Here is a 13,666-nt window from a genome sequence, read left to right as displayed (position 1 = left end):
GCGTTTCAAAAACTGATAGCAAAGTTGCATTTTATTCACATGTGAGGCAAAGTAATCAAATGCAAATTTTGAGTTGTTATCTTATGTTTCCTGGTTGAATTGACTTTTAAATGATTATTTGGGATGATAAATATTTAATAACATTCATTTGGATTTGATTTGGTTTGATTGTGTTTGGTATTTTACGTTTAATATTTGCTTCGGGTTGGTGTGGTGAAAATTTTTGTGTTTCACTCGGGGGCAAATTTTGTTTAACCCTCGTGCTTTGAAACCCTCGCAACGCTCAAGATTCCAATTCTCGAAATTCAATTCAATTATGGACTCTTTCGCCTGCTCGGGTATCAATATTAGCACGAGCGGTTAAACAACAACTTTGCCCCCTTGTAAAACAAATAACTATTACCTAGACGTTAGCGAATATGTCAGTTTGACACTGCTAAGGCAGTTGTAGTATTAAGGTTACTGGACGTATAATAATATCTATAAAATTAGATAAAAGTTGCTTTAAAGACCGGGAGGCATATTTGTTAATTCTTGATAGTAATAGCAGGTTGGGAATTTGATCTGGATTGGTTATAGACTTATTTTGGATACGACTTGTCAGTATCAAAAGTGACTTTCTTGGTCGAAGTAATTATGTGCGAATAAAATAAATGCATAAAATTAATCTTTAATTGCACAAATGTACAATTCTATGATTTCTACAGAAAAAGGAAACAAACTTCTGGGCTAAAATGTCGAACTAATATCCGTTCGCAAATATAGGTCTCCATATTTGCGAACGGATATTAGTTCGACATTTTAAATGACAGAAGAATGAAGCACCAGTTTGAGTAAAAATATTTTTGGATATCGCATCTGCATGTCATGAATGTCGTTAGGTATGTGAAAATGCTTTTTCTCTGTGACCGGCGAATCATGAAACATTCACACAGTTTTTTTCTGTGTGTGTGTTTGTGTGTGTGTGTGTGTGTGTGTGTGTGTGTGTGTGTGTGTGTGTGTGTGTGTGTGTGCGTGCGTGTGTGTGTGTGTGTGTGTGTGTGTGTGTGTGTGTGTGTGTGTGTGTGCGTGCGTGCGTGTGTGTGTGTGTGTGTGTGTGTGTGTGTGTGTGTGTGTGTGTTAGATACAATGACATAAAATGTGCAAGAACATTGTACCATCGCCAACACTGTTAACTATCCATCGGTGGACCTTATGCCTTTTGTAATAACGTTCACCTATGGACAGTTAAGAACGTTGTGGTTTGTACACTTAGGTACCTACTTACATACACTTTTGCTAGGATGCCGACTGTACAGTCGCCATCAGATAAATCGGAGCGGCCAAGGTGTTCACAATATCTGAACACGCACTCTAACGCCTTGACAATAGAGGCGTGCTCAGATATTTGTGAGCACCTTGGGCGCTCCGATATATCTGATGGCGACTGTACTAAGAGGAAAGCAGCTCCAATTTTATTAGGCACGAAGTCAAGTTTTCTTCGCCTCAAGCAATAAGGACATAAAATTAGCTACAGCAGTTTTATGACAAAACAGGAAATGACAGATTTCTAAGGAACAATGTGATTGGCTGTAGAAAGTTGATTTGGAATATAAAAGTATCATGCGAGTCTTTTGCGAATTGTATGTAGTTTGTCAAGTATATTTTCACCACACCAGCTCGGAAAGAATTACTTTGCACTTCAAAAACGAATAGCAAAGTTGCATTTTATCCACATGTGAGGCAAAGTAATCAAATGCAAATTTTGAGTTGTTTTCTTATGTTTGCTGGTAGAATTGACTTTTAAATGATGATTTTGGATGATAAATATTTACTTAATAACATTCATTTGGATTTGATTTGGTTTGATTTTGTTTGATATTTCACATTTAATATTTGCTTTGGGTTGAAACGTGCTATTTTAAAGGGGTTAAATAAATTGCAAAGCTCCGGCTTGTTCAAAGAAAGCTATAGCACGTTAGCACAAAAAAAAATGAAATTAAATACTTAGAAAAAATGTGGTGTCTAAAATTGCTTGCTATAGGAACCTAATTTGGGAGATGAAAAAGCGAACACAAATTATATTATAGAAACTTTATTAAACCTAAGATCTTGCCAGTGGTAAGTTTGTGATTTAATCCTAACCTGCGAGTCCTGTGTGAACCTTTAACTTGATTTGACGACACCTAATTTTAGAACTTAGCTCAGTGGACAGCTGGGCCGCTTAACAGGTCCAGAATAAAGCTTCACACAGAATTCTACTTATTTTAAGAACTAATTTATTTTTATACTAAATACTATGTACCAGGATTTTCAAATGTCTTTATCTTACTTTAGTGGTTGCTCAAAATTCTAAATTTACTCTAAACTTTGCAGCTGGCGCTGATGCCCTACTAAATTAAATCATGGAAAGGACCGACCTCAGAATTTAAACGTTCCTCAGATGCAGCGGGGTGACAGGCTGCTTTCCCCGGTGAAACTAGATGCTGAGCGGAGACGTAGAGCTCAGGGGCCACGCACGTGGTACCAAAATGACGTGGCAGAGGCAGATGGCGTGTTTAAATTCCTCGCTCCAGGAGGTCTCCAAAACTAAATTGACTTGTAAGATTCTTGAAGCTTTTGAGATAAATTTCTCAATGATGGAAATAATAAATGAATGAATAAATAAATGGATAAATCCCGGCTCCTGAAAACCGAGAAAAGGTTATATTAGCCTACGCCCTTTATGGCCGCTAGAAAAGAGATGAAACCATTGGAAATTTGGCTCACCGCACTGGTAGCTGCTAAGCCTTCTGGCGGAGCGCCCCCCTTCCCTCGAGCAGGAGTCTCTCTGCAAAGAACCAAAATCTGGTTAAGAACAAACCCACAACGTCTCGCGCCATTGTGGAGTTGATCACCACGAAATTTAATTTCTACTCACTCAGTGGAGCTTCCGAAGGACTCAAGCCGTTTCCATCTTTCAGACCACCATGCCGAAAGTGTGGTCTTCCCACAAATTGGGCTCTTGCGAGCGAGTGTCCCCAGAGGGGTTCCCAAATCAAATGTGCCTATCATTCTCGAATGATCTCCAATATGGAGTCCCTGAGAGCCCTATTAACAAAAGGTAGGGTGGCAGTCCCTTGAAGACACAAATCCCACGAAAATTCTGTCTGAATTATTTAGACAATATCACTCCTGAGCCTAAGAAATATATTTTTACCATTTAATCTAATATTGTTTCATTCCAGAGCCACTTTGTAAGTCTGTAATTTCTATGTTTTGTTTTAAATCGAAATTGTTTTTTATCTTATAAATCCTACCTACTTCATACAAAGTTTTCCTGGAGTGACAACATAAATATCTCAAGTTTTAATTATTTTTAGTCATATGACAACCCCGACAACAGATAAGCATCGAGAGGTGCATCTGAATGCAACAGATTATGCATAGAAATGCAATCAATGAGGTTTGTTTTGGACACCGTTAAAAACGTTGAAATAAGAAGAGGTATTTTTCTTTTAATTAACAATCGACCCAAAATATTTATTTCAAATTTAGAAAAATGTACTACGTTACAGTGTGGTGAAAAATTTTGTGTTTCACTCGGGGGCAAATTTTGTTTAACCCTCGTGCTTTGAAACCCTCGCAACGCTCAAGATTCCATTTTTCGATCCACTCGCTACTCTCGTGGTTCAATTTTGGAATCTTTCGCTTGCTCGGGTATCAATATTAGCACGGTAGTAGGTAAGTCTCGGTAGCTCAGTTGATAGTGCGGCGGATTTGTTGTGACCCATGGATACAAGTTCAAGTCTCGCCCAACACAGTGAGTTTTTCTACTTATAATAGAATTTCTATTTAAAATATTTAATTTAATATCATATTAACTATGCTCGACAAGCGATTGATCGTCTCTCTGCCGCATTATTGAGCTTACTGGGGGGGTCTGTGTTGATAAGGAAGATTTACCATTGTCCAGCAATAACATTTTTTTTTTTATTACTCTTCGTATAAATGAAGATCTACCGATAAGGGGCGTGTTACTAAATAGTATCAAATTATCACCAGAAACTCGAAAGTACTAATAACAGCAACATATTTAATTTATTAGTGAACCTTAACTCGTTGCAATAAGGTATACGTATGATCAGTGAACTGTGTCCGCGGTGTGGCACAACCTTAACCAAAACAATATTCAACATATTTGATTACATCCTTTTACCCTTTGACCACTAAAGACGTCAACAGACGCGCGCTACAGCCTAATATCAACCTTCGTGCATTAGGATAAGGTTCACTATGACGCTACGCACGATAGGCAAATTCAAAGGATTAATAAAGAAGAAAGCATGTAACTATTCTAACTATAGTAACTATCATTAAGTTAGCGCTACATGATCGTCCATAAACGCTAATAAAACGCGGATTCTCAAGTTCATTTACATATGTATTATCTATAAAATCTATATTAAATTACACACAGAAAAGTGAAACGTTTGTTGTTTTAATGAGTATTATAATAAACTATGATACAAACGCATTAAATTGGCGAATATCATACTTTTTAATCACGACTGTGCAACAGACTCAACAAGTGTTTAATAGCTCTAGTTAAACTGATAGTATAAACCATTTATCATCAACTAGTTTTGTTTAGAACGAATTTTGCAACTAGATTTTTTGTAATTTGTAGTTTATATGTATAATGGTACGGTTGAGATTTCATTGGCAGAGAAGGAAAAGATGAGAGAATGCTAAAGTTGTAAGCGTTTACAGTGTATTCGTATAGCGTGCTTAGCCCTAGCGAGTTGAACGATCAGATGAACCAGATTATAATGTACCTAATTAGTAAGAATGTAGTTAAAAGGTGTATTGGGGTTATTCGAAAGCGAAAGCGATGAGGGAAGTGAGTACATGGTGTAATAGTGTACCAACTCCAACCCGAAGGACAAAATATGATGTAAGGATTAAAGGCCTTTCCAGACGACCGTAAAGAATTCTCACGGTCAAATAAAACCGATGTTTGACAATGGTCATATTATAATATTCCGTGGTTGCTATCACAGGCGCTGGTTATGATGAATCCACACTAGTGTTTAAAAACTTTTTACAAAAAAAAGAAAACCGACTTCAAAAAGGATGAAATAAAATATTATCCTTTTTAAGTCTATGCGTTACCAACTGATATGTTTGAAGTCGGTGCCAAGCCAACTTTTGAAGCATACCATGATTTTGGTGCGATTCGATAAGGATGTACGTTGGATTGCCTTACAATGAACGTACTTGCTGTAGGTACAGTCGACGTTAAAAATATGTTTACACTTTTCGTCTTATTACAAAGGAGTAAGGTGCAAAAGTGTATAATACATATCTTTGACGTCGACTGTACCTAAGAACACACCTCAGAACACACGATCAAACCTTCTTGGCACAGTCCGTGCCATGTTTGTCGGCACGCAAGCGTGGGATTGGGACTGAAGTTATTTCCCGTCCCTTATTCAGAGGACTACATTTCAAAATATAAAACAATTCAAGGCATTTACGTTCTTGCCAAATTTCTCCTAAAGCGGTTCAGTTGTTTAGCCATGAAAAGGCGACAAAGAGGCAGACAGAATTACTTACACATTTATAATAGTTCTAATGGTACAGTTCTAATGGGATTTATAGTCATAAAGCTGATTATTTTTGACGGGTATTCTTTACTACTTGGCTTGGCACCGACTTCAAACATATCAGTTGGTAACGCATAGACTTAAAAAGGATAATATTTTATTTCATCCTTTTTGAAGTCGGTTTTCTTTTTTTTGTAAAAAGTTTTTATTTTTCCATTTTTAGTTTTAACGCATTATTGTTAATAGGGCGACGCATGAATGAAAAACAACATCATGATTAACACTAAATTCGTGTATCTACTTTAATAAATATGTAATCTGGAATTTTCTCGAGTCCGTCTGGGAAATTATAATTCCTGTCACTACACTAAATCCATCCTCCGCCCCGCCAATGACCCAATCCCTCAACCCCCCCCCCCTTCAACCACCATTACCCGACCCCTTAATCCCCGACCCCTTACCCTAGTAGCATTTTCGTTGGGGCCCACGGTGCCAACGGTAGGGAAAACGTTGGGATGAGGTTCGTTCCGTAGTCAACGTTAATTTTGTATTGGCCCACCATCGCATTTACCAACATTCGCTGTGGCACAGATGCCCAACAATGGGCCTTTGTGTATTTTGGTACCGTTGGCTAAACAACGATAATATTCGTTGGCCCAATGATGACATATATCGCATTTACCAACATTGGCAGTGGCAGTGATGCCCAACAATGGGCCTTTGTGTATTTTGCTACCGTTCGCTAAACAACAATAACATTCGTTGGCCCAATGGTGACGAATACCGCATTTACCAACATTGGCTGTGGCACGGATGCCCTACAATGGGCCTTTGTGTATTTTGGTAACGTTGGCTAGTCAACGATATCATCCGATGGCCCAATGATGACAAATATCGCATTTACCACCATTGGCTGTGGCACTGATGTCCAACAATGGGCCTTTGTTTATTTTGGTAACGTTGGCTAATCGACGATATCATCCGATGGCCCAATGACGACAAATATCGCATTTACCAACATTGGCTGTAGCATTGATGCCCAACAATGGGCCTTTGTGTATTTTGGTAACGTTGGCTAATCAACGATATCATCCGATGGCCCAATGATGACAAAAACCGCATTTACCAACATTGGCTGTGGCACTGATGCCCAACAATGGGCCTTTGTTTATTTTGGTAACGTTGGCTAATCAACGATATCATCCGATGGCCCAATGACGACAAATATCGCATTTACCAACATTGGCTGTAGCATTGATGCCCAACAATGGGCTTTTGTGTATTTTGGTAACGTTGGCTAGTCAACGATATCATCCGATGGCCCAATGATGACAAATATCGCATTTACCAACATTGGCTGTGGCACTGATGCCCAACAATGGGCCTTTGTTTATTTTGGTAACGTTGGCTAATCAACGATATCATACGATGGCCCAATGACGACAAATATCGCATTTACCAACATTGGCTGTAGCATTAAGGCCCAAAAATGGGCCTTTGTGTATTTTGCTACCGTTCGCTAAACAACGATAACATTCGTTGGCCCAATGGTGACGAATACAGCATTTACCAACATTGGCTGTGGCACGGATGCCCAACAATGGGCCTTTGTGTATTTTGGTAACGTTGGCTAGTCAAAGATATCATCCGATGGCCCAATGATAACAAATATCGTATTTACCAACACTGGCTGTGGCACTGACGCCTAACAATGGGCCTTTGTGTATTTTGGTACCGGTGGCTAAACAACGATAACATTCGTTGGCCCAGTGAGCACAAATATCGCATTTACCAACATTGGCTGTGGTACTGATGCCCAACAATACCAGTTGAGTTTGCTTGTGGCGTCACTAGATGGCGTTACTGTCTCCAAACATCGAAGTTATAGTTATTTTCTCGATTATTCCGGATATAATCATAATATTTTTTAAAAGTAACTTATAAATCTAATAGCTATAACTATAAAATTTATACATAAATTTAAAAAATTGTATTTTACCAACATTTTCTCAATTTAAATCTCAAAAAACATAAATCTCGCTTACGAAGTTTCGAAGTGCGGTTAGTATATATACAAATTAGAGTGTATAGTAAGTGTACTTGCTTCGGCAGTACATATACTAAAATTGGAACGATACAGAGAAGATTAACAACAACTGCTGCCTAGGGCCTTCATGTGGATGCAACCAATGCCTACCGTAGTGTAATTGTAATATTTATCAGCAAAGGCCCAATCGTAAACAAAAGCCCATTACATAATTAGACTGTAGGCACACTATAAATTACACAACTATTTACCTACGGTAGTATTGTAAGAATCCTACACAAGGCCCAACGTTAAAGTTACAATGTTGGCCCTTTGTGGGACAAGCTGTGTTGGGCCTTCAACCTGGTGCACGACTACCTACCGACCTACCCGACTTGCCGATGGGTAATTGTTGAATTTGCAAACAGAAGCACAACGAAAAAATTGCCCTTTTTTATTTTTTTGCAGTTGGCCCTACAGCAAGCCATACGGCCAAATGTAACAATTAACCAACCATCAAACAAATGAGTATAGGCCCAACCACGGCCCAACCAAAACCACCACCGTTGAATAATTGTATGATTTATTTAAATAGGCCCAACGAAAAAATTACTCTAATGGCCCTCTGTTGGGAATCTTTGGGAGGGCCTTTGTCGAGGGCCCTCCAGCAAATCGTACGGCCAAATGTAACAATTAACCAACCATCAAACAAATGTGTATAGGCCCAACCATGGCCCAACCAAAACCACCACCGTTGAATAATTGTATGATTTATTTAAATAGGCCCAACGAAAATATTACTCTAATGGCCCTCTGTTGGGAATCTTTGGGAGGGCCTTTGTCGAGGGCCCTCCAGCAAATCGTACGGCCAAATATAACGGTTGCCCAACTAATACGTAAACAAAGGTCCAACAAAATCCCTACAAGAAAATGCTATTAGGGTAACTCCTAACCCTAACCCCCTATCAGTAGCCTTACCAGCTTACCAAGAGTTTGACATTGATTTATTCGCTAGCGTGTGTGTAACTTACTTTCTTTGCATCTCGCTCGTACTGGCATATTAGTGCGAGCGAGATGCATAAAAAGTAAGTTACGAAGACGTTAGCGTCGCTAACTTAGCGAATATGTCAATGTCAAACTCGTGGTAAGGCTACACTTGCACTACATCAAATTGGCGGTGTTCGGAAGCAAATGCTCGAGTTACTTTAGAAAACACCGAAATCACTTTACACGTGCCTTTAAAAACTGAGGAGTTCCCTCAATTCCTCATGGATTCCATCATCAGACCAGAACCAAAAATAATACGGAAACACCTTGGAGGCAACTCCTTCCAAACAAAAAAAGAATTACTCAAATCGGATCACAGGTGCCGGAGTAATCGCTGAACGTACTACATTTAATAAATCATCATCATTATCATCAAAACAATCATCATCATCAGGTCTACTTCATCAAAGTGGTGGTTTCTGGGAGAAAATGCTCGAGTTGCTTAAGAAAACACCCAAATCACCATGCATGTGCCTTTAAAAATTGAGGAGTTCCCTCAATTCCTCATGGATCCCATCATCAGAACAGAACCAAATTAAAATGGGACCAACTCGGAGGTAGCTCCTTTCAAACAAAAAAAGAATTACTCAAATCGGACTACGGATGTCGGAGTAATCGGTGAACGTACATAGAAAAAAAAAAATAGCCACAACCGAATACAGAACCTCCTCCTTCTATGAAATGGAAGTCGGTTAAAAATAAGAATAAACTAAAATACAGCCTAAGGCCGGCTTGTACTATTCCACTAACCCGGGGTTAGCCGTTAATCTAGTGTCATATTGTACCGGTAAACATGGCAACTCCAGGTTTAACCGGTTAACCCCGGGTTAATGGAATGGTGCAAGTGAGCCTTACGCTGCGTCTTACGTAAGCGAAAAACTCACGAACGCGACGCGACGCGGCGCGGCGCGGCGCTGCGGGCCCAAGGCGTTCGCGTTCGCAACGAGATCGCCCACGTAGGACACTTCTATAGGTATCAAAGGATTGATTCACCCCGCGCCGCATCGCTTCGCTTCGTGTTCGCGTGTTGTTCGCCTACGTAGTACGCTGCGTAAGCGTTCGACTCGACCGCACTCAATAAGCAATAGCACCCGTGGCTACTGACACCAGAACAGAGCACTGTATGAACGATAGGATCGGTTGCGATGGAAGACGCAATCGCTGAAAAGAGAAATATTCCGTGGTCGCTATCACAGGCGCTGGTAATGCTAGGTCCACAAAAGCGTTTTTTACAACCAGCTTTTAAATAATACTGAAAAGTATTGAATGCATAATGCGGTTACTTTATGAATGAATTCTATGTAATTTTGCAACTCGCTGTACATATTTTTAAATGATCGGTATTTAAAGCGAAGTTGTGCGCAGGACCGCTGAACCGATTTAAGGATTACTCATGTTAAACCGGGCCGTGTCCGGACCGGAGCTTCCTACTTTTCTATGACATGACAGGCGATCACGTGATGTTTTCCATAGAAAACAATGCGCCGGAAGCTCCGGTCCGGTCTAACGTGAGTCATCCTTTAGATAATATTTGGTATGAAAATAGTTTGAGGGTTATAAAGGATAGTTTTTATAAGAACATCATCAACATGATCCCACGCAGACTAAGGGCCACTTGCACCATTCGACTAACCCGGGGTTAACCGGTTAAACATTGAGTTACCGTGGTTACCAATACATTTTTGACACTGGGTTAACGGTTTAATCGCTTAACCCCGGGTTAGAGGGGTGCAAGTGGCTTTAAGTCGCGGGGAGAAGCTAGTACCTACTAAAATGTCATCATTAATTTGTAAGTACAGGTCACGCACGTGTGGACAAAGCATAAGCCGTTCGTAAATTTAAGAAAACACTTTCTCCCACAAGCAGAAAGCGTGAGCCTGAATTAACAATCTGAGACGCGATACTGGCAACATTATTAGTTTTGCAAGATAATTTCGCTAATTAAAAACCTTGTTAATTTTGTGCGGTAGGTACTTAGTTTGTTTTACTTGTGAATGGTTGGTTAAGTTCGGTTGTTAAAAGTTTTTTTTTTAATACTACCACGGTAGTTAAGCTAGTTAATACATATAGCTATTAAAGACCGAGCATTTCCGTTAGCTAAAAAAATAATAATAAAAAAACCCTCTTCTTTAAGGGCAGAGTAAGACCCAAACAGAGATAGTGTTTAGTTTATAAAATGCACATGATAGTATGTAAGGTATTTGTAATATGGGCCTTGTTACCTGATTTAAAATATTAAATAAATAAATAAAAAAACGTAATGTACCGTTAACAGTCGGAGACAGGGGAAGAAAAATAGCAGAAGTTTATTATTCTTTAAAGTCTTACATCTCTAAAAAACCTTACATATCTAATTATATATTACGCTAGATTTTCCTCCAGCATTCCCTCTAAGTTTCGCGGCGGTACTACTGTTATGTTATTAAATAAATCTCGACCGTATCTCGCCCAACACTAACAAGCGGTGAAAGAATCTAGATAGTGTTCTCGATTAGTGGCAATTAAAGCTCGGATGGTGAGCCTTCGGCGGGCCTACTCGCAGCGCGTGACGCGCTCGAAAACGCACAAAGATAACGCCCCTACCACGAGTCGTAGTGCGTGGCAATGTCAATATTAAGTATTATACCGTTTTTACAGTTTACTCATGAAGTTGCCGGCATGGTGGCGGAAATATTGCTGCATGATATGCTACTGATACCGATCTTTTAGCGTCAAACAAAACTGACATTTCTTCAACAAAAAACGTCCCTCTCGAGGCTGACAAATCAGCATCTTATCGAAATCAGATCGCATAACTAACTGCCCATTCTTCCGACTGGCCCAATATTCCGAGCACAAAAACTCGGTCGATTTTTTACTGCTTCTCGAAAACTGCCTTTGTAATAAGAAAAATTGAGAGTTGTGGAAACTGAAATGCAAAATGCTTACTGTGTTTTACCGTAATTCGGTCCTGTAATGGATAATCTCTTGGCTGATACCGGTTCAATATGAGTAAACTAAATAATGTGCATAGTGGCAATCGAAATATCTTCCATGAGTTACATTTTATTAACTAGAGTCAAAAAGATGTGTTTTGTGTGACTCTAGTTAATATCAATGTAAAACAATGAAGATATTTCGATTAGTTGAAATTAACCCGCAGTCGAAATTGTCCCCCCCCACCTTGTTAAACGTGTTTTGATCTTTATCTATCTCACCTTAGCATTTTTCACTTAAAACTCACTTTAAACTAGAACCGAGTACCACCAGTAGGGCCCGCGATTGTATCGGCGAGACGGATTGCGCGTACGGACTCGTTAGCTAGATAAGACGATTAATGTTCTGCCCTTCTTACGCTAAAAGGGCGTAAATGACATATTACACCCTTTTAAACACGTCGTTTTGTTTCAAAAAGCTGTTATTTCTGTGCGTCTAGGGCTAGCGAAGAATACTAACACTGTTATGCAGATTTGCTTCACTCATTATTAGGGTTCTGTGCTTGAAAACTATATGTAGAAATAACAATTGAAATGAGGGCCCACACCACTTAACAAGAAAATAAATAATAAATCTTTTCTCCAAAATGGTCCCATGGTTACCATAACTCATGTTCGATGTACTCCTCAATTAAACTCTTGTGGTGAACAATGAAGAAACTCCATCAGGATAATACTAGGGTCTTTTATTCTTGAAAAAAAATTTTAGCCCGCTTTTGTGTCCCACTGCTGGGCAAAGGCCTCCCCTCGTTTTCTCCACTCGACCCAAGTAACGTTTAGGTTTTTTGGAAATATATACAAAATATGTGTTAGCCGCTTCGGCTGTATGCTCGGAGTAATTAACAATGGAGACGCCATGTCTAAAATTTTCGGTACAAAATAGTCTACCGTTTTTTGCGGGGGAGGGGCACATCAAATGTATAGGTACGTCATGTCAGATAAACGTCAGTCCGTACATATGGTTGACATGTGGTTGACCATTGGCCGCCTATTTTCGACAGAGGGGAACGCCTGTTAATGGCGGCTCCATTGTTAATTACTCCGAGGCTGTATGGTGCAGTCTATTACTTAGTAGGTACGCGGAGCCGTGACGTATGTGGGTGACGTCATGTGTCGTCAACCGGTAGTCTTCGAAGGAGTACTTATGTTGCGCCAACACTTCAGAACATATGAAAATAAATGAAGCAAAAATACACATAAATCTAACTCCATTCTCTTTCACTTCATTGTTAACTTGTAATAAATGCCACAGGCTTCATTCGCCGAAAACCTTTAATAACCCCATTTTAGGGCTTCTGTAATAAACATTCGCCGATGAAATGAAATTCTATACCGTAAGAAAGATCCCACCAAAAACATTCTGTAAAAAACTAGCCAAGTCTCGATGGAGCTGCTTGTTTATCTCTAAAAAGTAATGAAATCTAGACAAAGTCGTGCCAAGTCTAAGGTTCCTTACTGCGATTTCTTTATTATTATAGTTAATGTTGTGTGACTTGGCCGTTGAAGGGTACACAAGGGTACAAAACCAGGTGCTCCATGACACCATTGCACCAATCTGCCATTGCACCAAAAAGAAGTGTTTTTCAGGCTCGCCCATACATAAGTATTATTGAAATACGCAGCTTTATCAAGCCTACAATTGACTGGGTTATTGAATCAACGTTTTCCAAGTGGCAATTTTCCATCGTCAATGGGTAGCGGTTCTGGCGACAGATTGGTGCAATGGTGTCATGGAGCACCTGGTTTTGTACCCTTGTGTACCCTTCAACGGCCAAGTCACACAACATTAACTATAATAATAAAGAAATCGCAGTAAGGAACCTTAGACTTGGCACGACTTTGTCTAGATTTCATTACTTTTTAGAGATAAACAAGCAGCTCCATCGAGACTTGGCTAGTTTTTTACAGAATGTTTTTGGTGGGATTTCACTTCTTTTTGTAGAAACCTCCTGGCACTGATTAAAATAATCGACTTGGTTTCACATTACATCTCAAAACTTTTTTCTAGTAAAAGTGTTGCGAGACTTGCACCTTTTTACATGTAATGTTTT

Source organism: Cydia fagiglandana, chromosome 10 (genome assembly GCF_963556715.1).
Source record: "Cydia fagiglandana chromosome 10, ilCydFagi1.1, whole genome shotgun sequence".
NCBI lineage: Eukaryota > Metazoa > Arthropoda > Insecta > Lepidoptera > Tortricidae > Cydia > Cydia fagiglandana.
This window is presented reverse-complemented; position numbering follows the sequence as displayed.